Source organism: Carcharodon carcharias (genome assembly GCF_017639515.1).
Source record: "Carcharodon carcharias isolate sCarCar2 chromosome 29 unlocalized genomic scaffold, sCarCar2.pri SUPER_29_unloc_10, whole genome shotgun sequence".
Lineage (NCBI taxonomy): Eukaryota > Metazoa > Chordata > Chondrichthyes > Lamniformes > Lamnidae > Carcharodon > Carcharodon carcharias.
Genome location: NW_024470655.1, coordinates 472085 through 499820, shown reverse-complemented (window position 1 = coordinate 499820; position 27736 = coordinate 472085). Strand labels below are relative to the sequence as shown.

General features: G+C 54.4%; 1 protein-coding gene across 1 annotated transcript in view; it reads left to right on the top strand.

Annotated features, from left to right (window-relative positions):
• The window catches only part of LOC121273992 (POU domain, class 2, transcription factor 2-like), a 507999-nt gene that overhangs the window by 73452 nt on the left and 406811 nt on the right, over positions 1 to 27736 (top strand). Inside the window, exon 2 of the mRNA XM_041181124.1 lies at positions 8596 to 8661. The gene's annotated coding sequence lies outside the window, so the exon portion shown is untranslated. The remainder of the gene's footprint in view (positions 1 to 8595; positions 8662 to 27736) is intronic.

The window sequence follows — 27736 nt, the reverse complement described above, 5'->3', positions numbered from 1 at the left end:
TCCCTCCCTCGACCCTACGATCTCTTTCTCTCTGCCTCCAGCCTCCGATCACTCTCTCTCTCTCTCCCTCCAGCCTGTGATCTCTCTCTCTCTCTCTCTCCCTCCAGCCTGCGGTCACTCTCTCCCTCTCTCCCTCCAGCCTGCGATCACTCTCTCCCTCTCTCCCTCGACCCTACGAACTCTCTCTCTCTCTCCCTCCAGCCTGTGATCTCTCTCTCTCTCTCCCTCCACCCTGCGATCTCTCTCTCTCTCCCTCGCTCCACCCTGCAATCTCTCTCTCTGTCCCTCCACCCTGCGATATCTCTCTCTCCCTCCCTCCAGCCTGCGATCACTCTCTCCCTCTCTCCCTCCACCCTGTGATCTCTCTCTCTCTCCCTCCACCCTGCGATCTCTCTCTCACTCCCTCCCTCCACCCTGCGATCTCTCTCTCTCACTCCAGCCTGCGATCTCTCTCTCTCCTTCCCTCCAACCTGCGATCTCTCTCTCTCTCCCTCCCTCCATCCTGCGATCACTCTCTATCTCCCTCCCTCGACTCTGCGATCTCTCTCTCCCTCTCTCCCTCCACACTGCGATCTCTCTCTCTCCCTCCCTCCAGCCTGCGATCTCTCTCTCTCCTTCCCTCCAGCCTGCGATCTCTCTCTCTCTCTCTCCCTCCAGCCTGCGATCTCTCTCTCCCTCCCTCCACCATGCGATCAGTCTCTCTCTCCCTCCACCCTGCGATCACTCTCTCCCTCTCTCCCTCCAGCCTGCGATCACTCTCTCTCTCTCTTCCTCCAGCCTGCGATCACTCTCTCTCTCCCTCCCTCCACCCTGCGATCACTCTCTCTCTCTCCCTCCCTCGACCCTGCGATCACTCTCTCTCTCTCCCTCAACCCTGCGATCACTCTCTCTCCCTCCCTCGACCCTGCGATCACTCTCTCTCTCTCTCTCTCCCTCGACCCTGCGATCACTCTCTCTCTCTCTCCCTCCCTCGACCCTGTGATCACTCTCTCTCTCTCTCTCTCTCCCTCCACCCTGCGATCACTCTCTCTCTCTCCCTCCCTCGACCCTACGATCTCTTTCTCTCTGCCTCCAGCCTCCGATCACTCTCTCTCTCTCTCCCTCCAGCCTGTGATCTCTCTCTCTCTCTCTCTCCCTCCAGCCTGCGGTCACTCTCTCCCTCTCTCCCTCCAGCCTGCGATCACTCTCTCCCTCTCTCCCTCGACCCTACGAACTCTCTCTCTCTCTCCCTCCAGCCTGTGATCACTCTCTCTCTCCCTCGACCCTGCGATCTCTTTCTCTCTCTCTTCCTGCAGCCTGCGATCTCTCTCTCTCTCTCCCTCCACCCTGTGATCACTCTCTCTCTCTCTCCCTCGACCCTGCGATCTCTCTCTCTCCCTCCCTCAACCCTGCGATCACTCTCTCTCTCTCTCCCTCCAGCCTGTGATCACTCTCTCTCTCTCCCTTCCTCAACCCTGTGATCTCTCTCTCTCCCTCCACCCTGTGATCACTCTCTCTCTCTCTCTCCCTCGACCCTGCGATCTCTCTCTCTCTCTCCCTCCACCCTTCGATCTCTCTCTCTCTTCTCCCTCCAGCCTGCGGTCTCTCTCTCTCTCTCTCCCTCGACCCTGCGATCTCTCTATCTCTCTCCCTCTACCCTGTGATCTCTCTCTCTCTCTCTATCCCTCCCTCCCTCGACCCTGCGATCACTCTCTCTCTCCCTCCCTCGATCCTGCGATCGATCTCTTTCTCCCTCCCTCGACCCTGTGATCTCTCTCTCTCCCTCCCTCGACCCTGCGATCATTCTCTCTCTCTCCCTCCCTTGACCCTGCGATCACTCTCTCTCTCTCTCCCTCCACCCTATGATCTCTCTCTCTCTCCCTCGACCCTGCGATCTCTCTCTCTCTCTCCCTCGACACTGCGATCTCTCACTCTCTACCTCCCTCGACCCTGCGATCATTATCTCTCTACCTCCCTCTACCCTGTGATCACTCTCTCTCTACCTCCCTCTACCCTGTGATCACTCTCTCTCTCCCTCCCTCTACCCTGTGATCACTCTCTCTCTCCATAACACCATAAAACATAGGAGCAGAAATTAGGCCATTCGACCCATCGAGTCTGCTCTGCCATTCAATCATGGCTGATAAGTTTCTCAACCCCATTCTCCCGCCTTCTCCCCGTAACCTTTGACCCCCCTTACCAATCAAGAACCTATCTATCTCAGTCTTAAATACACTCAATGACCTGGCCTCCACAGCCTTCTGTGGCAATGAATTCCATAGGTTCACCACTCTCTGGCTAAAGAAGTTTCTCCTCATCTCTGTTCTAAAAGATCTTCCCTTTACTCTGAGGCTGTGCCCTCGGGTCCTAGTCTCTCCTACTAATGGAAACATCTTCCCCACGTCCACTCTATCCAGGCCTTTCAGTATTCTGTAAGTTTCAATCAGATCCCCCCTCATCCTTCTAAACTCCATCGTGTATAGACCCAGAGTCCTCAAACGATCCTCATAGCCTTTCATTCCTGGGATCATTCTCGTGAACCTCCTCTGGACCCTCTCCAGGGTCAGAACATCCTTCCTGAGATACGGGGCCCAAAATTGCTCACAATATTCTAAATGTGGTCTGACCAGAGCCTTATAAAGTCTCAGCAGCCCATTCCTGCTTTTATATTCTAGTCCTCTCGAAATAAATGCCAACATTGCATTTGCCTTCCTAACTACCGACTAAACCTGCAAGTTAACCTTAAGAGAATCCAGGACTAGGACTCCCAAGTCCCTTTGCACCCCAGATTTCTGAATTCTCTCCCCATTTAGAAAATAGTCTATGCCTCTATTCTTCCTACCAAAGTGCATGACCTCACACTTCCCCACGTTGTATTCCATCTGCCACTTCTTTGCCCATTCTCCTAACCTGTCCAAATCCTTCTGTAGCCTCCCCATCTCCTCAATACTACCTGTCCTTCCACCTATCTTTGTATCATCTGCAAACTTAGCCAGGATGCCCTCAGTTCCTTCATCTAGATCATTAATATATAAAGTGAAAAGTTGTGGTCCCAACACTGACCCCTGCGGAACTCCACTAGTCACTGGCCGCCATCCTGAGAAGGACCCCCTTATCCCCACTCTCTGCCTCCTGCCAGACAGCCAATCTTCTATCAGTGCTAGTCCCTTGCCTCTAACACCATGGGCTCTTATCTTACTGAGCACCTCCTGTGCAGCACCTTGTCAAAGGCCTTCTGGAAGTCCAAGTAGATAACATCCATTGGCTCTCCTTTGTCTAACCTACTCATTACCTCCTCAAAGAATTCTAACAGATTTGTCAGGCATGACCTCCCCTTGATGAAACCATGCTGACTTTGCCCGATTTTACCATGCACTTCCGAGTATTCTGAAATCTCATCCTTAATAATGGACTCTAAAATCTTACCAACGGCCGAGGTCAGGCTAATCGGCTTGTAATTTCCCGTCTTTTGCCTCACTCCCTTCTTAAACAGAGGGGTTACATTAGCGATTTTCCAGTCCTCTGGGACCCTCCCTGACTCCAGTGATTCCTGAAAGATCACCACTAACGCCTCCACTATCTCTTCAGCTATCTCCTTCAGAACGTGGCTTTGTGAAAGGGAAATCATGTTGAACTAATTTATGAGAGGATTTTGAGGGAGTAACATGCCAGGGGATGCTGTGGTGTAGTGGTAATGTCACTAGGCTATTAATCCCGATACCTCGGGTAACACTCCGGGGTCCCAGGTTTGAATCCTGCTACAGCAATTGGTGGAATTTGAGTTTAAAAAGCCTGATGATGACCCTGAAGCAATTGTTGTAAAAACCCATCTGGTTCAATAATGCCTGATCAGCCCTCCATGTGACTCCAGACTCTTCAATGTACAATGTACAAATGGTTGTCGGTCTCTGTATCTGTGAATGGGCTGAATGTATGGGAAATTTGACAAGAGGAGATAGAGGGTCTGCAAAAGAGATATAGACAGGTTACGTGAGTGGACAAAAATGTAGCACATGGAGCATAACGTGGTTAAATGTGAACTTTGGTAGGAAAAGCAGAATATTATTTAACTAGTGAGAGAGGCTGCAGAACTGAGTGGTGCAGAGGGATCTGGGTGCCCTGGTACATGAAACACAAAAAGTTAGTATGCAGGTGCTGAGGGAGGCAAAGGGAGTGTTGGTGTTTATTGCAAGAGGAATGAAATATAAAAGGAGGGAAGTTTTACTGCAGCTGTACTGAGATCACATCTGGAATACTGTGCAGTGTTTGAGTCTCATTGTTTGAAAATTGCATTAGGAGCAGTTCAGAGAAGGTTCACTCGATTCATTCCTGGGGTGAGGGGCTTATTGTATGAGAAAAGGTTGGGCCAGTCCACATTGGAGTTTAGCAGATCGAGAGGGGACCTTATTGAAACAGAAGGTCCTGTGAGGATTTGACGTGTTGGATTATAGGAGGACGTTAGGGAGACTAGAACCAGGGGACACAGTTTCAGATAAAGAAATCTACTGTTTCAGATGGGGATGAGCAGAAATTTGTTCTCTCACAGGGTCATTAGCCTGTGGAACTCTCCTCCCCAGAGAGCAGCAGGGTGGGTGGGTCACTGAATATATTCAAGGCCGAGTTAGACAGATTTCTGATCGACAAGGGAGTTAAGGGTTATGGAGAACAGGCAGGACCGTGGAGCTGAGAGCACGTTCCAGATCAGCCATGACCTTACTGAGTGGTGGAGCAGGCTTGCGGGGCTGAATGGCCTCCTCCTGCTCCTGTGGTCCCCACTTTATTCTGAGGGACTAGAGCAATAAACACCAACACTGCCTTTGCCTCCCTCAGCACTCGCTGGGCCTGCACGCTCACTTTCTGTGATTCATGCACCAGGACACCCAGGTCCCTCTGCGCCACTACGTCCTGCAGCCTCTCTCGCTTAATGAAATTATCTACAGCTTTCCGATTCCTCCTGTCAGAGCGGACGCATTTGCCCATGTTACACTCCAGCCGCCCACTCCCTCGCTCTGCCTGCCTCCCTCTGTGGACTGTTGGTATGTTCCTTGCAGCTTTCTCACAGGCTGCGTCTCCGAGGCCTGCCCCAGCACCGGCAGAGCAGCGTTGGCCGCCTCCGGCTCACTGAGAGCTGCAGGCGGGAACGCCTGTCGGCAGATGTCTTCCGCGTCGCGTCTGGAAAATAAGTGGCAGCGGCCACTTTGAATCTGATTGTTTAAGACGAGGGGGAGGAAGGAAGTGAAACTGTGCCAAACCCCGGACTTCCTGGCACTTGGCAGTGATCTTCAGCGTTGGCAGGTCCAGGTCATCAACCACCCCACCCACCCCCAACTCCCAGCCTCTCCCCCGCCCCTCCCCCAACTGCTACCCTCTCCCCCGCCCCTCCCCCACTCCCAGCCTCTCCCCCGCCCCTCCCCCAACCCCACCCACCCCCAACTCCCACCCTCTCCCCCGCCCCTCCCCCAACCCCACCCACCCCCAACTCCCACCCTCTCCCCCGCCCCTCCCCCAACTCCCACCCTCTCCCCCGCCCCTCCCCCAACTCCCACCCTCTCCCCCGCCCCTCCCCCAACCCCACCCACCCCCAACTCCCACCCTCTCCCCCGCCCCTCCCCCAACCCCACCCACCCCCAACTCCCACCCTCTCCCCCGCCCCTCCCCCAACCCCACCCACCCCCAACTCCCACCCTCTCCCCCGCCCCTCCCCCAACTCCCACCCTCTCCCCCGCCCCTCCCCCAACTCCCACCCTCTCCCCCGCCCCTCCCCCAACCCCACCCACCCCCAACTCCCACCCTCTCCCCCGCCCCTCCCCCAACCCCACCCACCCCCAACTCCCACCCTCTCCCCCCGCCCCTCCCCCAACCCCACCCACCCCCTACTCCCACCCTCTCCCCCGCCCCTCCCCCAACTCCCACCCTCTCCCCCGCCCCTCCCCCAACTCCCACCCTCTCCCCCGCCCCTCCCCCAACCCCACCCACCCCCAACTCCCACCCTCTCCCCCGCCCCTCCCCCAACCCCACCCACCCCCAACTCCCACCCTCTCCCCCGCCCCTCCCCCAACCCCACCCACCCCCAACTCCCACCCTCTCCCCCGCCCCTCCCCCAACCCCACCCACCCCCAACTCCCACCCTCTCCCCTGCCCCTCCCCCAACCCCACCCACCCCCAAGTCCCACCCTCTCCCCCGCCCCTCCCCCAACCCCACTCACCCCCAACTCCCACCCTCTCCCCCGCCCCTCCCCCAACCCCACTCACCCCCAACTCCCACCCTCTCCCCCGCCCCTCCCCCAACCCCACCCACCCCCAACTCCCACCCTCTCCCCCGCCCCTCCCCCAACCCCACCCACCCCCAACTCCCACCCTCTCCCCCGCCCCTCCCCCAACCCCACCCACCCCCAACTCCCACCCTCTCCCCCGCCCCTCCCCCAACCCCACCCACCCCCAACTCCCACCCTCTCCCCCGCCCCTCCCCCCACTCCCACCCTCTCCCCCGCCCCTCCCCCAACCCCAATATGCTGCTATCCCAGAATCCTGCATGTGGCCCTCTCTTCACTTTTAGGTTCTGTTTCCAACAAGCCGCCACTCTCCCCTTCCACCTCCTGTTCTCTCTCCCCTCGCTTGGGAATGAGTTTCAGAGCCATTGACCCCTTCACCAGCTTAGCCCTGTGGGTGTTGCTGAGGAGAGACGGTTTGCTGGGGGCAGGAGAGCGGAGCTGACAGAGGCTCGAGGATGGTCCCGCTCTGTCTGTGGGGAATGCAGGCCAACGCCGGGTGAGGTCGGTGAGCTCGATCACTAGGCCGAGGATGGAGCCTGGGCCTCTCCTGCTCTGCGCTTGGGGGCTCCAGTCCCTCGCCGGGTGAGGTCGGTGAGCTCGATCACTAGGCCGAGGATGGAGCCTGGGCCTCTCCTGCTCTGCGCTTGGGGGCTCCAGTCCCTCGCCAGGTGAGGTCGGTGAGCTCGATCACTAGGCCGAGGATGGAGCCTGGGCCTTTCCTGCTCTGCGCTTGGGGGCTCCAGTCCCTCGCCGGGTGAGGTCAGTGAGGTCGATCACTAGGCCGAGGATGGAGCCTGGGCCTTTCCTGCTCTGCGCTGGGGGGCTCGTTTCCCTCGCCGGGTGAGGTCAGTGAGCTCGATCACTAGGCCGAGGATGGAGCCTGGGCCTCTCCTGCTCTCCACGTGGGGGCTCCAGTCCCTCGCCGGGTGAGGTCAGTGAGCTTGATCACTAGGCCGAGGATGGAGCCTGGGCCTCTCCTGCTCTGTGTAATTCAAGCTACTCACTATCTTCAACGTGCTGAGTAATTGGAGGTGCCAGGAGGCGCTCCTTTTTGAACCAATGTGCTGCTGTTGCTCAGTGTGTAGATGAACAAGAGGGAGACACACCGGTGACACAGGCTTACAAACAGCAACTACCTATAAGAATAACTTTGTTTAAATAGATGAAAGTTGGACAGGAAAGTGGGGGAAGTGACAATGATCAGTGAGACCTGGGTGTGTGCGAGTGACAGACGGTCCAGTGCCTAACTCCCTGAAAGGGGAGAGCTATCCTTGGGGCGTTAGTTTAAATCGGGAGCTTTAGTGGGCCTGTATCTGTGCTTAAAACCTCATGTTCTTGGTGTACAAAATAATCTGTCTCTTCTTCCACTTCGTCTCTCCCTGTCTCTATCTCTCACTTCTCTCTCAATCTCTCCCTCATTCTCTGTCTGTCCCCTCTCTGAACCTCTCACTCACTTTCTCCCTGTCTCGATCATTCATTCTCTCTCCCTCCTTCCCTCATTCTCAAGTACCTCTCTCTCTGTCTCTTTGTCTCTCTTTCTCTTTCTCTCTCTCTATCTCTTTCTGTCTCTCAGTCCCCGTCTCTCTCTCGCACTATTTATATCTCTCTCAACCTGTGCCTCACTCCACCTCTCTTTCTCTTGATTGTCGCTCTCTGTCTCTCTCTCCTTCTCTGAATCTCTCTCTCTGTGTCTCTTTCTCTCTCCCTTTGTCTCTCTGTCTTTCTCCCTCTGTCAATCCCCCGTCTCTCTCTCTGTCTCTCTCCCTCTCCCTCTGTCTCTCTCTCTCTTTCTCTCTCTCTCTCTCCCTCGCTCTCTCCCTCGATCTCTGTCTCGCTCTCTGTCTCGCTCTCTGTCTCGCTCTCTGTCTCGCGCTCTGTCTCGCGTTCTCTCCCTCTGTGTCTCTCTCTCTCTCTCTCTGTCTCTCTCTCTCTGTCTCTCTGTCTCTCTCCCTCTCCCTCTCCCTCTGTCTTTCCCCCTCTCTCTGTCTCGCTCTCTGTCTCTGTCTCTCGCTCTCTCCCTCTGTCTCTCGCTCTCTCCCTCTGTCTCTCTGACTCTGTCCCTCTGTCCCTCTCTCTCCCTCTCTCTCTGTCTGTCTCTCTCCCTCTCTGTCTCTTTCTGTCTCTCTCTCTCCCTCTGTCTCTCTTTCTCTGTCTCTCTCTCTCTCTCTCCCTCCGTCCCTCTCTGTCTGTCTCTCTCTCGCTCTCTGTCTATCTCTGTCTAACTCCCTCTCTCCCTCTCTCTCTCTCTCCCCCTGTCTCTCTCTCTCTCTCTCCCTCTGTCCATCCATCTCGTTCTGGTTTATTGCTATCGGTTCTAAGTATTTTATTTTTTTCTCTTTTGCAGAAGTAAGAATGAACAAAGGGACAGAATGTGAGAATCCCGGGTTGGATTCGCAGCTGGAGCTGACAGGTATTGTGGAGCCTCGTAGCTCACTCTTCTGATCTAACCTCATGTGCCTCCACTCAGCCTCTGCCAGTGTTCCCAGTGCTGTGTGTCATTCTCACTGTCTCCCAGCCTGTGCCCGCAGTGTCTGTCCACTCTCCCAGCAGCATGTACACCTCCCCCATTCAGGACCCTCCACCTTCTCCAGCCCTCGTGTGTTGGCTGCTGATCAGGAACGCGTTTAACAGTGGGAAATGTTCGGGGAGATTTAGGGAGTAGGCGATTGGGGACAGTGGGGAAGTGAACTGGGCTGTGGGGTGTATCGGGGGGTGGGGTGGGGTGTTTGAGATGGAGTCGGCCATGGGGTGTGGGGTGTATCGGGGGGTGGGGTGGGTGTGTATCGGGGATGGGGTGTGGGGTGTATCGGGGGTGGGGTGGGTGTGTAACAGGGGGTGGGGTATTTGAGACAGACTCTGCCATGGGGTGTGGGGTGTATCGGGGGTGGGGTGGGTGTGTATCGGGGGGTGGGGTGGGTGTGTATCGGGGGGTGGGGTATTTGAGACAGACTCTGCCATGGGGTGTGGGGTGTATCGGGGGGTGGGGTGGGTGTGTATCGGGGGGTGGGGTGGGTGTGTATCGGGGGGTGGGCTATTTGAGACAGACTCTGCCATGGGGTGTGGGGTGTATCGGGGGGTGGGGTGGGTGTGTATCGGGGGATGGGGTGGGTGTGTATCGGGGGGTGGGGTGGGTGTGTATCGGGGGGTGGGCTATTTGAGACAGACTCTGCCATGGGGTGTGGGGTGTATCGGGGGGTGGGGTGGGTGTGTATCGGGGGGGTGGGGTGGGTGTGTATCGGGGGGTGGGGTGGGTGTGTATCGGGGGGTGGGGTGTGGGGTGTAACGGGGGGTGGGGTGGGTGTGTATCGGGGGGTGGGGTGGGTGTGTATCGGGGGGTGGGCTATTTGAGACAGACTCTGCCGTGGGGTGTATCGGGGGGTGGGGTGGGTGTGTATCAGGGGGTGGGGTGGGTGTGTATCGGGGGGTGGGCTATTTGAGACAGACTCTGCCATGGGGTGTGGGGTGTATCGGGGGGTGGGGTGGGTGTGTATCGGGGGGTGGGGTGGGTGTGTATCGGGGGGGTGGGGTGGGGGTGTATCGGGGGGTGGGGTGGGTGTGTATCGGGGGGTGGGCTATTTGAGACAGACTCTGCCATGGGGTGTGGGGTGTATCGGGGGGTGGGGTGGGTGTGTATCGGGGGGTGGGGTGGGTGTGTATCGGGGGGTGGGGGTGGGTGTGTATCAGGGGGTGGGCTATTTGAGACAGACTCTACCTTGGGGTGTGGGGTGTATCGGGGGGTGGGGTGGGTGTGTATCGGGGGGGTGGGGTGGGTGTGTATCGGGGGGTGGGGTGGGTGTGTATCGGGGGGTGGGGTGTGGGGTGTATCGGGGGGTGGGGTGGGTGTGTATCGGGGGGTGGGGTGGGGGTGTATCAGGGGTGGGGTGGGTGTGTATCGGGGGGTGGGCTATTTGAGACAGACTCTGCCATGGGGTGGGTGTGTATCGGGGGGTGGGGTGGGTGTGTATCGGGGGGTGGGGTATTTGAGACAGACTCTGCCATGGGGTGTGGGGTGTATCGGGGGGGTGGGGTGGGTGTGTATCGGGGGGTGGGGTGGGTGTGTATCAGTGGGTGGGGTGTGGGGTGTAACGGGGGGTGGGGTGGGTGTGTATCGGGGGGTGGGGTGGGTGTGTATCGGGGGGTGGGGTGGGGGTGTATCGGGGGGTGGGCTATTTGAGACAGACTCTGCCATGGGGGCAGCGTTGAGGTGGGAACCTCAGCCCATCCCACAGGTGAAACGGAGAAAGGAAACAAGGGTGGAACCTTCAGTTCTGGACTCCAGGGTCAGTGACGGATGTGGAAGTGGGAGCGATTCGCACTGGGCGCTGGGGTAGCTGACCCCGGGCGGTCTTACCCTGGTCAGTTCACCAGATGTGCGCCCACGAGGTGCTGGCCAATTCTGGCGGCGGAGACGGGCAGGAGTCACCAGCCCCACCGTTACCTCCTGGGGCTAAAGGTCCGGGCGCCATGTTTGAGGGGCACCCAGACAGTCTGCACTATCCCTCCCTCCCTCGCCCACTAACCCTCCCTCCCTCGCTCCCTCCGTCATCCTCCACACAACCTGCACGGCTGCCAACCCGCTCTCCGGTACAGGCTGGCGTTTAACAGGCACCCCCCCCCCCCCACCGACAGGCCTCCCCGAAGAGGACCCGGCAGCGGCATCTCACCGTTAACCCCGCACGGAATGGACCTCCCCCCTGCCTACGGCACTCCGGTGCGGCTCAGAAAGCGAAGGCTGGAATTGCTGATCTGTTGGGGGGGGGTGGATTTGGAGGGGGTGCTGAGTGCCAGCGGGTTGGCCTGTTCGTGAGTGTACACCACACACTGAAGCCAAAGGGCTCCCCGAAACTGTCCATCGGGAAACTCCACCCTCCCCCTGATCGTCCCGATTGCTGCGGTTGATGCAGGGGGAACGGATTCTTGGCCACACTAACTCCCGCCCACTTGCCAGGCTCCCCACTGCCCAAGGGTCTGGGAGGTTATCCCCCCCCACCCCCACCCCCCAACAACGTGTCTAATTCACCCCCCACCCACCTCCCTGATGTTTAGAATGACAGTCAGAGTACAGCACTCAACCCCAGTGCACCCATGGTCGTGTTTTGGCTACACACTCCCATCTTCCCTCCTCCCTCCCATCTTCATCTCACCCCACCCCACCTTCTCTCCCTTTCGCTGGTCTCCTGGTTTTCTAGCTCCCAACACTCCCTGCCCGAAGTACCTGTGCTGACCGCGTCACCACCAAGTGCTGTCTCCTCAACACAGTTTGCCATCTACTGACCACCTTGTACTCAGTGGGGGGGGGGTGGGGGGGTTCTTGTGGTGCATCCCTGACTCTCAGGCAGAAACTTGGGACCTCGAGTCCCACCCCAGGCCAAAGTAGGTGGTGTTCACCACACAGCCAAACTGGTGGAGTATTAACATGTAAATCCTTCCAACACACGCCAAGGACAGGCGGTCAGAGCGAGAGAGACTCCTGGTCAGCCATGTGATAGAAAGAACGTTGGAGCCTCTCTCATCACCATCCATAGTCCAATCGACAACACACACATGTGAAAGAGCAGATTACCATAGCAACTCAGACTCCCTGAATGAATTGTTCTGCAACTCCCTCCCTAACAGCACCGTGGGTGTACCTACACCACAGGGACAAAATCCTGGAACTCCCTCCCTAACAGCGCTGTGGGTGTACCTACACCACAGGGACAAAATCCTGGAACTCCCTCCCTAACAGCACTGTGGGTGTACCTACACCACAGGGACAAAATCCTAGAAATACCTCCCTAACAGCACTGTGGGTGTACCTACACCACACAGACAAAATCCTGGAACTCCCTCCCTAACAGCGCCCTGGGTGTACCTACACCACAGGGACAAAATCCTGGAACTCCCTCCCTAACAGCAGTGTGGGTGTACCTACACCACAGGGACAAAATCCTGGAACTCCCTCCCTAACAGCACTGTGGGTGTACCTACACCACAGGGACAAAATCCTGGTGCTCCCTCCCTAACAGCACTGTGGGTGTACCTACACCACAGGGACTGCAGCGGTTCAAGAAGGCAGCTCACCACCACCTTCTCAAGGGGCAATTAGGGATGGGCAATAAATGCTGGGCCCAGCCAGTGATGCCATTTCAGGGGGCAGTTAAGAGTCAGCCACAGTGCTGTGAGTCTGGAGTCACATGTAGGTCAGACTGTGTAAGGACAGTAGATTTCCTTTCATAAAGGACATTAGTGAACAAGATGGGTTTTTACAACAATCAGTGATAATTTCATGGTCCCCATCACTGAGATGGGCTTTATATTCCAGATTTATTAATGGATTGTAAATTCCACCAGCTACTGGGGTGGGATTTGAACCCATGTCCCCAGAGCATTAGCCTGAATCTCTGGGTTACTAGCCCAGCGACAATACCACTCCACCAACATCTCCCCCAGACTGTGGGTATTGAAAAATAAGATTAAACCAGGTAGCATTAAAAAATGTCGGTCATTTTGAAGCCTAGACATTTGAATTGGACAGTGTTAAAACTTTATAAACTCCCACATTATTAAAGTTTAAAAGCTGCACAGGATCTTTCTAAACTGTCCAACTGTCTCCCCAGCAAATATTAAAATTATAAGATGCACGTTCACGGCCTCAGTTTCGAGCCTTGTACAACACATCCTCACTCTGAGTGCTGCTGGTGTGTTACTGTTCACTCAGAGGGTCCATGTTGCTGGCTCCTTTCACCACTCACTGGGGAGAGTGCGCTGCAATCTCAGGCCCCACTGCTCCCTGAGCTGCCACAAAGGGGGAAAGTTTGGTCAACCCACCTAACTGTTTAATTTAGGCTAACAGAAAACGAGCACAGGTTTGTAAACTTAATAATTATATAACTGTTTATTGAACAAATTGACTTTAACCAGTGGCAAAGGAAAAGAATATGAACTGCTAGCTTCTAACTCCATAACCCAAACTCTACCCCTTCTTAAACCTCTACACACATCCACATACAAGACACATGTAAGACGCACAAGAACATGGATTTTAAGGGTGGGATAAAACAGTTCAATAGCACCAGTTCCGGAGTACAGGATTCGATGGGTGGATTCTGATCGATGTCTTCCAAGTTCCTTTCAGTTCTTATTGATGACGCAAGGTGGTCTTCCAGCACTTTCCATCTTTAGTTCACTGGTTGAGAACTTGCCTTTCAACGTCTCTAACAGTGATTTTCCCCTTTGCCTCTTGACAGGGGTTTTCAGAGAGAGAGAGCAGGTTATAGAGATACAAGGAGAAAAAGCCAGCTCGTTATTATTGTAGAATTATTGGGATCTTACACACACAGGAGACAGAGGTTTTAGGTCTTTTTAATTTCAGGCTAAGAGCTATTCTCCTGCACTGTTCTCACACAAAACCCTAGTCACCTGGTCAGGAGCCAATTAAAACCTTGTTGCCAGGTAGTTCTCCATTAGACCAGACTCCTCCTCAGCACCATCCTGTCTTTCATGGCACACACTGTTCCGGGACAGAAACATTGTTTATATCCCTCACACTGTTCCAGTAAACATGGTCTTCAAACTGCAGCCATTGTAATTTTAAGCCAGAGTCCAAGAGAAATAAAAAGTCCTGTTCTTTACACAATGTGCACTTTTATATGGAAGTTGTAGCCTGGAGCAGTCTGGATAGTGATGGGAGAGGCTCCAACATTTTCTCCATCACTCGGCTGACCAGGAATCTCACCTGCTCTTGCCACCTGTCATTGGCATGTGTTGGAAGGATTTACAGGTTAATACCCAACCTCCTTGGCCACTTTACGAATGCACCTTCCTTGGCCATCAGGTCCTGGGGTGGGACTTGAACCTGCTGCTTCTGGCTCAGAGGCAGGGAAGCTACCCACTGCCGGTAACGTTGCAAAGAATTATAGTCATCCTGAGGATTGGGAGTGTTTGAGGAAACAGCAAAGAGCGACCTAAAAGTTGTTAAAAAGGGAACAAAATAGAATACGGGAGTAAACAAGCCAGGAATATGAAAAAACAAATTGTAATAGCTTTTATAGGTAGATAAAAAGTAGGAGAGTAGCTAAAGTACATGTTGGATCTTAGAGCCAGAGAAAGGGGAAATTCCAGGGGAAAGCAGAAATGGGAGACACATTGACCTAATGTTTTATGTCTGTCTCCACAATAAAAAGGTGCTAATTACATCCCAGAAATAGAGGATAACTGAGAGCTATAAGGGAGAAAATTAAGATAAGGGAGAAAAGCAGTGATTAAAGTACTGCAGAAACTCAAGGGGCTAAAATCCAGCAGATTGTCAGGGCCTGGTGGCCTACATCCTAGTGTTCCAAAAGAGATAGCTGCAACGCTATGATTTTCCAAAATTCCCTAGACCCTTCAGCGGTCTGAGTGGATTGTACTTTAGCAAATGTGACACTGCTATTCAAAAAAAAAATGGAGTGAGAGAAAACTGGGATATACAGGCCAGTTGCATTTTACAATTTGAGTAATATCCAGTGAGACGAGGAACCTTCCCCGATATAGTTATGATGTAGTTAATGCCCAGAGAAAGAGAATCTTTCCTGATGTACTTACGAAGTAGTTAATGCCTCAATGACAAGAGGAAACTTTCCTGATGTATTTACGATGTAGTCAATGCTCAGTGACAAGACAAAACATTCCCGGTGTATTTACAATGTAGTTAATGCTCAGTGACAAGACAAAACATTCCCGGTGTATTTACGATGTAGTTAATGCTCAGTGACAAGACGAAACATTCCCGGTGTATTTATGATGTAGTTAATGCTCAGTGACAAGACAAAACATTCCTGATGTATTTACGATGTAGTTAATGGCCAGTGACAAGACAAAACATTCCCGGTGTATTTACGATGTAGTTAATGTTCAGTGACAATAGGAAGCTTTTGCACATATTTACAATATAGTTAATGTCCAGAGAAAGAGGAAACTTTCCTGATATTTTTACAATGTGGTTAATGCCCTGTGACAAGAGGAAACTTTTGCGATGCATTTACGATGTAGTTAATGCCCAGTGACAAAAGGAAACCTTCCCGAGGTATTTAGGATGTAGTTAATGCCTCAGTGACAAGAGGAAGCCTTCCTGATGCATTTACAATGTAGTTAATGCCCAGTGAGAAGATGAAACATTCCCGATGTAATTAGGATGCAGTTAATGCACAGTGACAACAGGAAACTTTTGCGATGTATTTACAATGTAGTTAATGCTCAGAGAAAGTGGAAGCTTTCCTGGTGTATTTTTGGGGTAGTTAATGCTCAGTGACAAGAGGAAACCTTTGTGATGTGTTTACGATGTCATTAACATATAGGGTGGAGAGGAAACCTTGCGCTGTGATTACTGTTAGGGACTGGGAAGTGGCTAAAGCCTTGTCTGAGGTACAAAATGAGTATTTTTCATCTGTCTTGACCTCGGGGTGAGCGCTCACCTACCTACTCACCAGAACCCCACCAAACGCCCCAGATGATGAACATCTTCGCTTCAGAAGATGAACAAGCAACCTAGGAGGAAGATCCTGCCAAGGTCACAGTGAAAGAGGAGGCGGCTGAGATAGCAGACGGGCTAGAAGTTGATGAAGAGGGAGGTATTGGAGAAGCTTGGCTGCACTGAAAGTTGGGAAGTCACCAGGAGTGGATTGGATGTAGAAGTGGAAACCGCAGAGGTTCTGATCATATCTTCAAGCCCACCTTTGATTAAGGGGTGGTGCGAGAGGACTGGAGAATTGTGAACGTCACCCTTTAGTCAAGAAAGGGAGCAAGGATAAACCCTGCAGTGACAATCCAGACCGTTTCACCTCAACATGGACAGTCACATGGACAAGTGCAGATGAATTCCTGCAGAACGCAGTGTTCCCTGGTGTGTGAGGCCATTTTCCTGCGCTCCAATAATCTTGTTTTTGGATATAGTCTCCGGGCAAGTGGACCCTCTCCCAATTTTAAGCAACAACATGTTACACCTGCATTCATGGCCCTGCCTGGATTTCTCACCAGGCAAATGGATGTTTTACTGAGCGATGCCTCCTAACCGGGCAGGGTGGATCGAGCAGACGATACCAGCTGAGTCACGGAGACACCTGGGAGTTTTACAGACTCGTCCACACAGAGCCGCAACCCGCGCGGCAAACGCCAAAGGTGGTGCCCACCCACGCCCATGCCAGAGGGTTTTTGGAAGGGATTTCACCAGGCGCCATAGTTTAACTCCCACGCTGACACCGATGGTGGCGAGAGCTGGAACAGCTTTAGCTGAGGGCAAGCTGTGTCCGACAAGCTCGATGGTCACAGGGTGGACTTGGCAGCGAAGCCGGAGCTCGTGGAATGAAACCGGAGGCGAGGGTGTAGAGCTGGCTGAGTGGCAGGAGGCGGAGAGCTGAGGGGGAGAGTTTGTGTTCGGACTGGGGGCAAGATGGAGAGCAGGGGGTTCCCCCCAGCCCCAGTGCATGAGGCCCATTATTTTCCTTGCTCTGTACCTAGTGAGTTAGATGCGGGCGTGAGGGGCACAGTTTAACCATTCACAGAACTTTGGGAGGATTGTGAACCTGGAGGAGGATAGTGATAGAGTTCACAGAGAGGTCAGTGGAATGTGTGGAGAAGGGGCCGATGCAATTCCTGCAGAGAGACGTGATGTCGGATAGTTTGGAAGGAAGAACATGGGGAGACCATCTAAAGAAAAGGACATGAATCTAAGGGATCAGAAAGTGTCATAGACTCATAGACGTTTACAGCACAGGAGACCATTCAGCCCATCGTGTCCGCACCCTTCAACAGAGATCTGACTGCACTAATCCCATTTTCCAGCACTTGGCCCATAGCCCTGAATATATAAATACTTCTTAAATGTTACGAGAGTTTCTGACTCAACCTCCCTTTCAGGCAGTGAGTTCCAGACTCCCAGCACCCTCTGGGTGAAAACATTTCTCCTCAACTCCCCTCTTATCCTTCTACCTCTTACCTTAAATCTTTATCCCCTGGTTATTGACCCCTCTACGAATGGGAAAAAACTCCTTCCTATCCACCCTATCTATGCCCTTCATAATCTTATACACCTCTATCAGGTCCCCTCTCAACATTCACTGCTCCAAGGGAAACAACCCCAGCCTATCCAATTTGCACACCAAGGCTTTTGATGAGGTCCCTCATGACAGACTGGTCAAGAAAGTAAGAGCCCAAGGGATCCAAGGCAAAGTGGCACATTGGATCCAAAATTGGTTGAGAGGCAGGAAGCAGAGGGTGATGGTAGAGGGATGTTTCTGTGACTGGAAGTCTGCTTCCAGTGGGGTTCCACAGGGCTCGGTGCTGGGGCCCTTGCTGTTTGTGGTGTAAATAAATAATTTGGACTGAAATGTAGAGGGAAATGATCAAGAGGTTCACAGATGACACGAAAATTGGTGGGGTGCTGAATAGTGAGGAGGATAGCTGTAAACTGCAGGAGGATATCAATGGACTGGTCAGGTGGGCAGAGCAGTGGCAAATGGAATTCAACCTGGAAAAGTGTGAAGTGATGCACTTGGGGAGGGCTAACAAGGCAAAGGATTACACTATAAATGGCAGGAGCCTGGATATTACTAAAGATCAGAGGGACCTTGGTTTGCATATCCACAGATCCCTGAAGGTAGCAGGGCTGGTAGATAAGGTGGTTTAGATGGAATATGGGATACTTGCCTTTATTAGCCGAGGCAAAGAATACAAGAGCAGGGAGCTTATGCTGGAACTGTATAAAATGCTGGTTAGGACACAGCTGGAGTACTGCGTGCAGTTCTGATCACCACATTAACGGAAGGATGTGATTGTACTGGGGGGGTGCAGAGGAGATTCACCAGGATGCTGCCTGGGCTGGAGGGTGTGAGCTATGAGGAAAGGTTGGATAGACTGGGGTTGTTTTCCTTGGAGCAGTGAATGTTGAGAGGGGACCTGACAGAGGTGGATAAGATTATGAGGGGCATAGATAGGGTGGGTAGGAAGGCGTTTTTTCTCATTAGTAGATGGGACAGTAACCAGGGGGCAAAGATTTAAGGTAAGAGGTAGAAGGATAAGTGGGGAGTTGAGGAGAAATGTTTTCACCCAGAGGGTGGTGGGAGTCTGGAACTCACTGCCTGAAAGGGAGGTTGAGTCAGAAACTCTCGTAACATTTAAGGAGTATTTAGATATTCACTTGCGTTGCCATAGTCTCCAGGGCTATAGGCCAAGTGCTGGAAAATGGGATTAGTGCAGTCAGATATTTATTTTGTGCAGACACAATGGACAGAATGGCTTCCTTCTGTGCTGTAAATGTCTAGGAGTCTATGAATATGGACACTTGCTTTTATTTTACCCATACTCCTACTTGAGTATAGACTAGGTGCTAGATCCTCTAGATAGACCCAATCTTCTAGGAGCAGCTGACTGCCTATCCCAGGGTCCTCCTCTCACTCTCTCCTCTAGGTGCTGCTGACTGCCCCAGGGTCCTCCTCTCACACTCTCCTCTAGGTGCTGCTGACTGCCCCAGGGTCCTCCTCTCACACTCTCCTCTAGGTGCTGCTGACTGTCCCAGGGTCCTCCTCTCACACTCTCCTCTAGGTGCTGCTGACTGTCCCAGGGTCCTCCTCTCACACTCTCCTCTAGGTGCTGCTGACTGTCTGTCCCAGGGTCCTCCTCTCACACTCTCCTCTAGGTGCTGCTGACTGTCTGTCCCAGGGTCCTCCTCTCACACTCTCCTCTAGGTGCTGCTGACTGTCCCAGGGTCCTCCTCTCACACTCTCCTCTAGGTGCTGCTGACTGCCTATCCCAGGGTCCTCCTCTCACTCTCTCCTCTAGGTGCTACTGACTGTCTGTCCCAGGGTCCTCCTCTCACTCTCTCCTCTAGGTACTGCTGACTGTCCCAGGGTCCTCCTCTCACACTCTCCTCTAGGTGCTGCTGACTGTCCCAGGGTCCTCCTCTCACTCTCTCCTCTAGGTGCTGCTGACTGTCCCAGTGTCCTCCTCTCACTCTCTCCTCTAGGTGCTGCTGACTGTCCCAGTGTCCTCCTCTCACTCTCTCCTCTAGGTACTGCTGACTGTCCCAGGGTCCTCCTCTCACTCTCTCCTCTAGCTGCTGCTGACTGTCCCAGTGTCCTCCTCTCACTCTCTCCTCTAGGTGCTGCTGACTGTCCCAGGGTCCTCCTCTCACTCTCTCCTCTAGGTGCTGCTGACTGCCCGTCCCAGGGTCCTCCTCTCACACTCTCCTCTAGGTGCTGCTGACTGTCCCAGGGTCCTCCTCTCACTCTCTCCTCTAGGTGCTGCTGACTGACTGTCCCAGTGTCCTCCTCTCACACTCTCCTTTAGGTGCTGCTGACTGACTGTCCCAGTGTCCTCCTCTCACTCTCTCCTCTAGGTGCTGCTGACTGTCCCAGGGTCCTCCTCTCACACTCTCCTCTAGGTGCTGCTGACTGCCCCAGGGTCCTCCTCTCACACTCTCCTCTAGGTGCTGCTGACTGCCCCAGGGTCCTCCTCTCACTCTCTCCTCTAGGTGCTGCTGACTGCCTATCCCAGGGTCCTCCTCTCACTCTCTCCTCTAGGAGCTGCTGACTGTCTGTGCCAGGGTCCTCCTCTCACTCTCTCCTCTAGGTGCTGCTGACTGTCTGTCCCAGGGCCCTCCTCTCACACTCTCCTCTAGGTGCTGCTGACTGCTTGTCCCAGGGTCCTCCTCTCGCACTCTCCTCTAGGTGCTGCTGACTGTCCCAGAGTCCTCCTCTCACACCCTCCTCTCGGAGCAGCTGACTGTCTGTCCCAGGGTCCTCCTCTCACTCTCTCCTCTAGCTGCTGCTGACTGTCTGTCCCAGGGTCCTCCTCTCACACTCTCCTCTAGCTGCTGCTGACTGTCCCAGGGTCCTCCTCTCACACTCTCCTCTAGGTGCTGCTGACTGTCTGTCTCAGGGTCCTCCTCTCACTCTCTCCTCTAGGTGCTGCTGACTGTCCCAGGGTCCTCCTCTCACTCTCTCCTCTAGGTGCTGCTGACTGTCCCAGGGTCCTCCTCTCACACTCTCCTCTAGGTGCTGCTGACTGCCTATCCCAGGGTCCTCCTCTCACACTCTCCTCTAGGTGCTGCTGACTGTCCCAGGGTCCTCCTCTCACACTCTCCTCTAGGTGCTGCTGACTGTCCCAGGGTCCTCCTCTCACACTCTCCTCTAGGTGCTGCTGACTGTCCCAGGGTCCTCCTCTCACACTCTCCTCTAGGTGCTGCTGACTGTCTGTCCCAGGGTCCTCCTATCGCTCTCTCCTCTCGGAGCAGCTGACTGCCTATCCCAGGGTCCTCCTCTCACACTCTCCCCTAGGTGCTGCTGACTGTCTGTCCCAGGGTCCTCCTCTCACACTCTCCTCTAGGTGCTGCTGACTGCCTATCCCAGGGTCCTCCTCTCACTCTCTCCTCTAGGTGCTACTGACTGTCTGTCCCAGGGTCCTCCTCTCACTCTCTCCTCTAGGTACTGCTGACTGTCCCAGGGTCCTCCTCTCACACTCTCCTCTAGGTGCTGCTGACTGTCCCAGGGTCCTCCTCTCACTCTCTCCTCTAGGTGCTGCTGACTGTCCCAGTGTCCTCCTCTCACTCTCTCCTCTAGGTGCTGCTGACTGTCCCAGTGTCCTCCTCTCACTCTCTCCTCTAGGTACTGCTGACTGTCCCAGGGTCCTCCTCTCACACTCTCCTCTAGCTGCTGCTGACTGTCCCAGTGTCCTCCTCTCACTCTCTCCTCTAGGTGCTGCTGACTGTCCCAGGGTCCTCCTCTCACTCTCTCGTCTAGGTGCTGCTGACTGCCTGTCCCAGGGTACTCCTCTCACACTCTCCTCTAGGTGCTGCTGACTGTCCCAGTGTCCTCCTCTCACTCTCTCCTCTAGGTGCTGCTGACTGACTGTCCCAGTGTCCTCCTCTCACACTCTCCTTTAGGTGCTGCTGACTGACTGTCCCAGTGTCCTCCTCTCACTCTCTCCTCTAGGTGCTGCTGACTGTCCCAGGGTCCTCCTCTCACACTCTCCTCTAGGTGCTGCTGACTGCCCCAGGGTCCTCCTCTCACACTCTCCTCTAGGTGCTGCTGACTGCCCCAGGGTCCTCCTCTCACTCTCTCCTCTAGGTGCTGCTGACTGCCTATCCCAGGGTCCTCCTCTCACTCTCTCCTCTAGGAGCTGCTGACTGTCTGTGCCAGGGTCCTCCTCTCACTCTCTCCTCTAGGTGCTGCTGACTGTCTGTCCCAGGGCCCTCCTCTCACACTCTCCTCTAGGTGCTGCTGACTGCTTGTCCCAGGGTCCTCCTCTCGCACTCTCCTCTAGGTGCTGCTGACTGTCCCAGAGTCCTCCTCTCACACCCTCCTCTCGGAGCAGCTGACTGTCTGTCCCAGGGTCCTCCTCTCACTCTCTCCTCTAGCTGCTGCTGACTGTCTGTCCCAGGGTCCTCCTCTCACACTCTCCTCTAGCTGCTGCTGACTGTCCCAGGGTCCTCCTCTCACACTCTCCTCTAGGTGCTGCTGACTGTCTGTCTCAGGGTCCTCCTCTCACTCTCTCCTCTAGGTGCTGCTGACTGTCCCAGGGTCCTCCTCTCACTCTCTCCTCTAGGTGCTGCTGACTGTCCCAGGGTCCTCCTCTCACACTCTCCTCTAGGTGCTGCTGACTGCCTATCCCAGGGTCCTCCTCTCACACTCTCCTCTAGGTGCTGCTGACTGTCCCAGGGTCCTCCTCTCACACTCTCCTCTAGGTGCTGCTGACTGTCCCAGGGTCCTCCTCTCACACTCTCCTCTAGGTGCTGCTGACTGTCCCAGGGTCCTCCTCTCACACTCTCCTCTAGGTGCTGCTGACTGTCTGTCCCAGGGTCCTCCTCTCGCTCTCTCCTCTCGGAGCAGCTGACTGCCTATCCCAGGGTCCTCCTCTCACACTCTCCCCTAGGTGCTGCTGACTGTCTGTCCCAGGGTCCTCCTCTAGCTCTCTCCTCTCGGAGCAGCTGACTGCCTATCCCAGGATCCTCCTCTCACTCTCTCCTCTAGGTGCTGCTGACTGACTGTCCCAGGGTCCTCCCCTCACTCTCTCCTGTAGGTGCTGCTGACTGTCCCAGGATCATCCTCTCACTCTCTCCTCTAGGTGCTGCTGACTGCCTATCCCAGGGTCCTCCTCTCACTCTCTCCTCTAGGTGCTGCTGACTGTCTGTGCCAGGGTCCTCCTCTCGCTCTCTCCTCTAGGTGCTGCTGACTGTCTGTCCCAGGGCCCTCCTCTCACTCTCTCCTCTAGGTGCTGCTGACTGTCCCAGTGTCCTCCTCTCACACTCTCCTCTAGGTGCTGCTGACTGCTTGTCCCAGGGTCCTCCTCTCACTCTCTCCTCTAGGTGCTGCTGACTGTCCCAGGGTCCTCCTCTCACACTCTCCTCTCGGAGCAGCTGACTGCCTATCCCAGAGTCCTCCTCTCACACTCTCCTCTCGGAGCAGCTGACTGTCTGTCCCAGGGTCCTCCTCTCACTCTCTCCTCTAGCTGCTGCTGACTGTCTGTCCCAGGGTCCTCCTCTCACTCTCTCCTCTAGGTGCTGCTGACTGTCCCAGGGTCCTCCTCTCACTCTCTCCTCTAGGTGCTGCTGACTGTCCCAGAGTCCTCCTCTCACTCTCTCCTCTAGGTTCTGCTGACTCCCTGTCCCAGGGTCCTCCTCTCACACTCTCCTCTCGGAGCAGCTGATTGCTTGTCCCAGAGTCCTCCTCTCACACTCTCCTCTCGGAGCAGCTGACTGCTTGTCCCAGTGTCCTCCTCTTGGTCTCTCCTCTAGGAGCTGCTGACTGAGAAGGGGAAAAATTCACAGTGTTACAGGGAAAAGGTGATGAAGTGGGACTAGGTGCGATGCTCTTGCTGAGGGCTGGCAGAGATATAATGGGCAGCATAGCCTCCTTTGGCAGTGAAACAATACTCTGATTGCAAAATGAAAACATTACACTATTTTTGATGTTGATGACAAAGCATGATGATCTGGAATGTTCCCATCTGATCTCCATGAAGTACCTTGCCAAACACTTTGCCATATCCCCGTTGGTACAGAACATTCCCAACTACCCGATTCCCATCACTACAGAACCTTCTGAACTCCCCGATTCCCATCAATACAGAACCTTCCCAAATCCCCAATTCCCATCAATACAGAACCTTGCCAATGACCGGATTCCCATCGCTACAGAACTTTCCCAACTCCCCGATTCCCATCGCTACAGAACTTCCCAACTCCCCAACTCCCATCGCTACAGAACCTTCCCAACTCCCCAATTTCCATAGCTACAGAACCTTCCCAACTCCCCGATTCCCATCACTACAGAACCTTCCCAACACCCCGATTCCCATCACTACAAAATCTTCCCAACACCCTGATTCCCATTGCTACAGAACCTTCCCAACTCCCTGATTCCCATCGCTACAGAACCTTCCTAACACCCCGATTCCCATTGGTAGAGAACATTCCCAACTCCACGATGCACATCCCTACAGAACCTTCCCAACTCCCACATTCCCATCGCTACAGAACCTTCCCAACTCCCCGATTCCCATCGCAACAGAACCTTGTCAAATCCCTGATTCCCATTGCCACAGAACCTACCCAACTCCCCAATTCCCATCGCTACAGAATCTTCCCAAAACCCCGATTCCCATTCCTACAGAACCTTCCCAACTCCTGCATTCCCATCGCTACAGAACCTTCCCAACTCCCCGATTCCCATTGCTACAGAACCTTCCCAACACCCCGATTCCCATCACTACAGAACCTTCCCAACTCCCCGATTCCCATCACTACAGAACCTTCCCAACTCCCCGATTCCCATCACTACAGAACCTTCCCAACTCCACGATTCCCATTCCCACAGAACCTTCCCAACTCCCTGATTCCCATCGCTACAGAAGCTTCCCAACACCCCGATTCCCATTCCTACAGAACCTTCCCAACTCCAGCATTCCCATCGCTACAGAACCTTCCCAACTCCCCGAATCCTATCACTACAGAACCATCCCAACCCCCCAATTCCCGTCAGTACAGAACCTTCCCAACTCCCCGATTCCCATTGCCACCGAACCTTCCCAACTACCCGATTCCCATCACTACATAACCTTCCCAACTCCCCGATTCCCATCACTACAGAACCTTCCCAACCCCCCGATTCCCATCGGAACAGAACCTTCCCAACTCCCCGATTCCCATCGCCACAGAACCTTCCCAGCTCACCAATTCCCATCGCTACAGAACCTTCCCAACTCCCTGATTCCCATTGTTACAGGAGCTTCCCAATTCCCCAATTCCCATCACTACACAAACTTCCCAACTCCCCAATTCCCATCGCTACAGAACCATCCCAACTCCCCAATTTCCATCGCTACAGAAACTTCCCAACTCCCCGATTCCCATCGCTACAGAACCTTCCCAACTCCCCGATTCCCATCACAACAGATCCTTCCCAACTCCTGCATTCCCATCGCTACAGAACCTTCCCAACTCCCCAATTCCCATCGTTACAGACCCTTCCCAATTCCCATCATTACGCAAACTTCCCAACTCCCCAATTCCCATCGCCACAGAACCATCCCAACTCCCCAATTCCCATCGCTACAGAACCATCCCAACTCCCCAATTCCCATCGCTACAGAAACTTCCCAACTCCCCAATTCCCATCACAACAGAACCTTCCCAACTCCCTGATTCCCATCGCTATAGACCCTTCCCAACTCTCTGATTCCCATCGCTACAGAACCTTCCCAACTCCCCGATTCCCATCGCTACAGAACCTTCCCAACTCCCCAATTCCCATCGCTACAGAACATTCCCAATTCTCTGATTCCCATCGCTACAGAACCTTCCCAACTCCCCGATTCCCATCACTACAGAACCTTCCCAACTCCCCGATTCCCATCGCTACAGAACATTTCCAATTCGACCCCGAGCACCAACACTGACACTTCCAAACAACCCCCTCAAACCCCGACACTGTCTATTTACAACTAATCCCCCCAAACCCAGACACTGTCAATTCCCAATACCCCCTCAAACCCAAACACTGACCCTGCCCAACTCCCCCCAAATCCCAAAACTGACCCTCCTCAATCCCCCCAAGCCCCAACACTGACCTTTCCCAACACCACCCCAAACTACAACATTAACCCTTACCAAACACCCCCCAACACCCAACAATGACCCTGCCCAACTCCCCTCAAACCCCAAAATTGACCCTTCACAATGCCTCCCAAAAACCGACATGACCCTTCCCACCTACACCCCAAACCCTAACACTCACCCTTCCCAAATCCCCAAAACCAAAACACTGACCCTTCCAAACTCCCACCCCAAAACCACAACACTGACCCTTCCCAAATCCCCCACAAACCCCAACACTGACCCGTCCCAACTCCACACAAACCCCAACACTGACCCTTCCCAACTCCCCCACCCAAACCCCAACACTGACCCTTCCCAACTCAACCCCTAAACCCCAACGTTGACTCTTCCCAAAACCCCACCAAACCCCACCACTGACCCTTCCTAACTCCCCCACCCAAACCCCAACAAAGACCCTTCCCAAATCGCCCACCCAAATCCCAATACTGACCCTTCACAATACCCCTCCAAACCTGGACACTGAACTTCCCAAATACCCACTCAAACCCCAACACATATCCTTACCCACTCCCCCCAAAACACCAACACTAACCCTTCAGGACTCCCCAAAACCCCAACACTTTACCTTCAAAACTAACCCCCAAACCACATCACTGACCCTTCCCAACTCCCCCCAAACCCCAACACTGACCCTTCCCAACTCCCCCCCAAACCCCAACACTGACCCTTCCCAACTCACCCCTGAACCCAACACGGACCCTTGCGGACACCACCCCAAACCCCAGCACAGAACTTTCCCAACATTCCCCCCAAACCCCAACACTGAACCTTCCCAACTCCCACCCGACCCCAACACTGACCCTTCCCAACTCACCCCTGAACCCAACACGGACCCTTGCGGACACCACCCCAAACCCCAGCACAGAACTTTCCCAACATTCCCCCCAAACGCCAACACTGAACCTTCCCAACTCCCACCCGACCCCAACACTGACCCTTCCCAACTCCCCCACCCAAACCCCAACACTGACCCTTCCCACTCAACCCCTAAACCCCAACGTTGACTCTTCCCAAAACCCCACCAAACCCCACCACTGACCCTTCCTAACTCCCCCACCCAAACCCCAACAAAGACCCTTCCCAAATCGCCCACCCAAATCCCAATACTGACCCTTCACAATACCCCTCCAAACCTGGACACTGAACTTCCCAAATACCCACTCAAACCCCAACACATATCCTTACCCACTCCCCCCAAAACACCAACACTAACCCTTCAGGACTCCCCAAAACCCCAACACTTTACCTTCAAAACTAACCCCCAAACCACATCACTGACCCTTCCCAACTCCCCCCAAACCCCAACACTGACCCTTCCCAACTCCCCCCCAAACCCCAACACTGACCCTTCCCAACTCACCCCTGAACCCAACACGGACCCTTGCGGACACCACCCCAAACCCCAGCACAGAACTTTCCCAACATTCCCCCCAAACCCCAACACTGAACCTTCCCAACTCCCACCCGACCCCAACACTGACCCTTCCCAACTCACCCCTGAACCCAACACGGACCCTTGCGGACACCACCCCAAACCCCAGCACAGAACTTTCCCAACATTCCCCCCAAACGCCAACACTGAACCTTCCCAACTCCCACCCGACCCCAACACTGAACCTTCCCAACTCCCACCCGACCCCAACACTGAACCTTCCCAACTCCCCCACAACCCCAACAATGACCCTTCCCAACTCCCCCTGACCCCAACACTGACCCTTCTCAACTTCCCCCCAGACGCCAAAACTGACCCTTCCCAACTCACCCCAAACCCCGAAACTGAATCTTCCCAACTCCCCCCAAAGCCTGACACTGACCCTTCCCAACAACCCCCAACCCCATCACTGAACCTTCCCAACTCCCCCACGACCCCAACAATGACCCTTCCCAACTCCCCCTGACCCCAACACTGACCCTTCCCAACTTCCCCCCAGACACCAAAACTGACCCTTCCCAACTCCCACCCAAAGCCCAACACTGACCCTTCCCAACTCCCACCCAAAGCCCAACACTGACCCTTCCCAACACCCACCCAAACCCCAACACTGATCATTCCTGACTCGCTCCACAAGCTTGAACACTGATCTTTCCCAACTCCCCTCCCAAATCCCAACACTGACCCTTCCCAACTCCCCGCCAAACCCCAATGCTGACCCTTCCCAACTATCAACCCAAACCCCAACACTGGCCCATACCGATTCCCCCCAAAACACCAACACTGACCCTTCCGGACTCCACCCAAACCCCAACACTTTACCTTCAGAACTCCCCCCAAACCACATCAATGACCCTCCCAACACACACTAAACCACAAAACTGAACCTTCCCAACTCCCCACCCCCAAATTCCAACACTGACC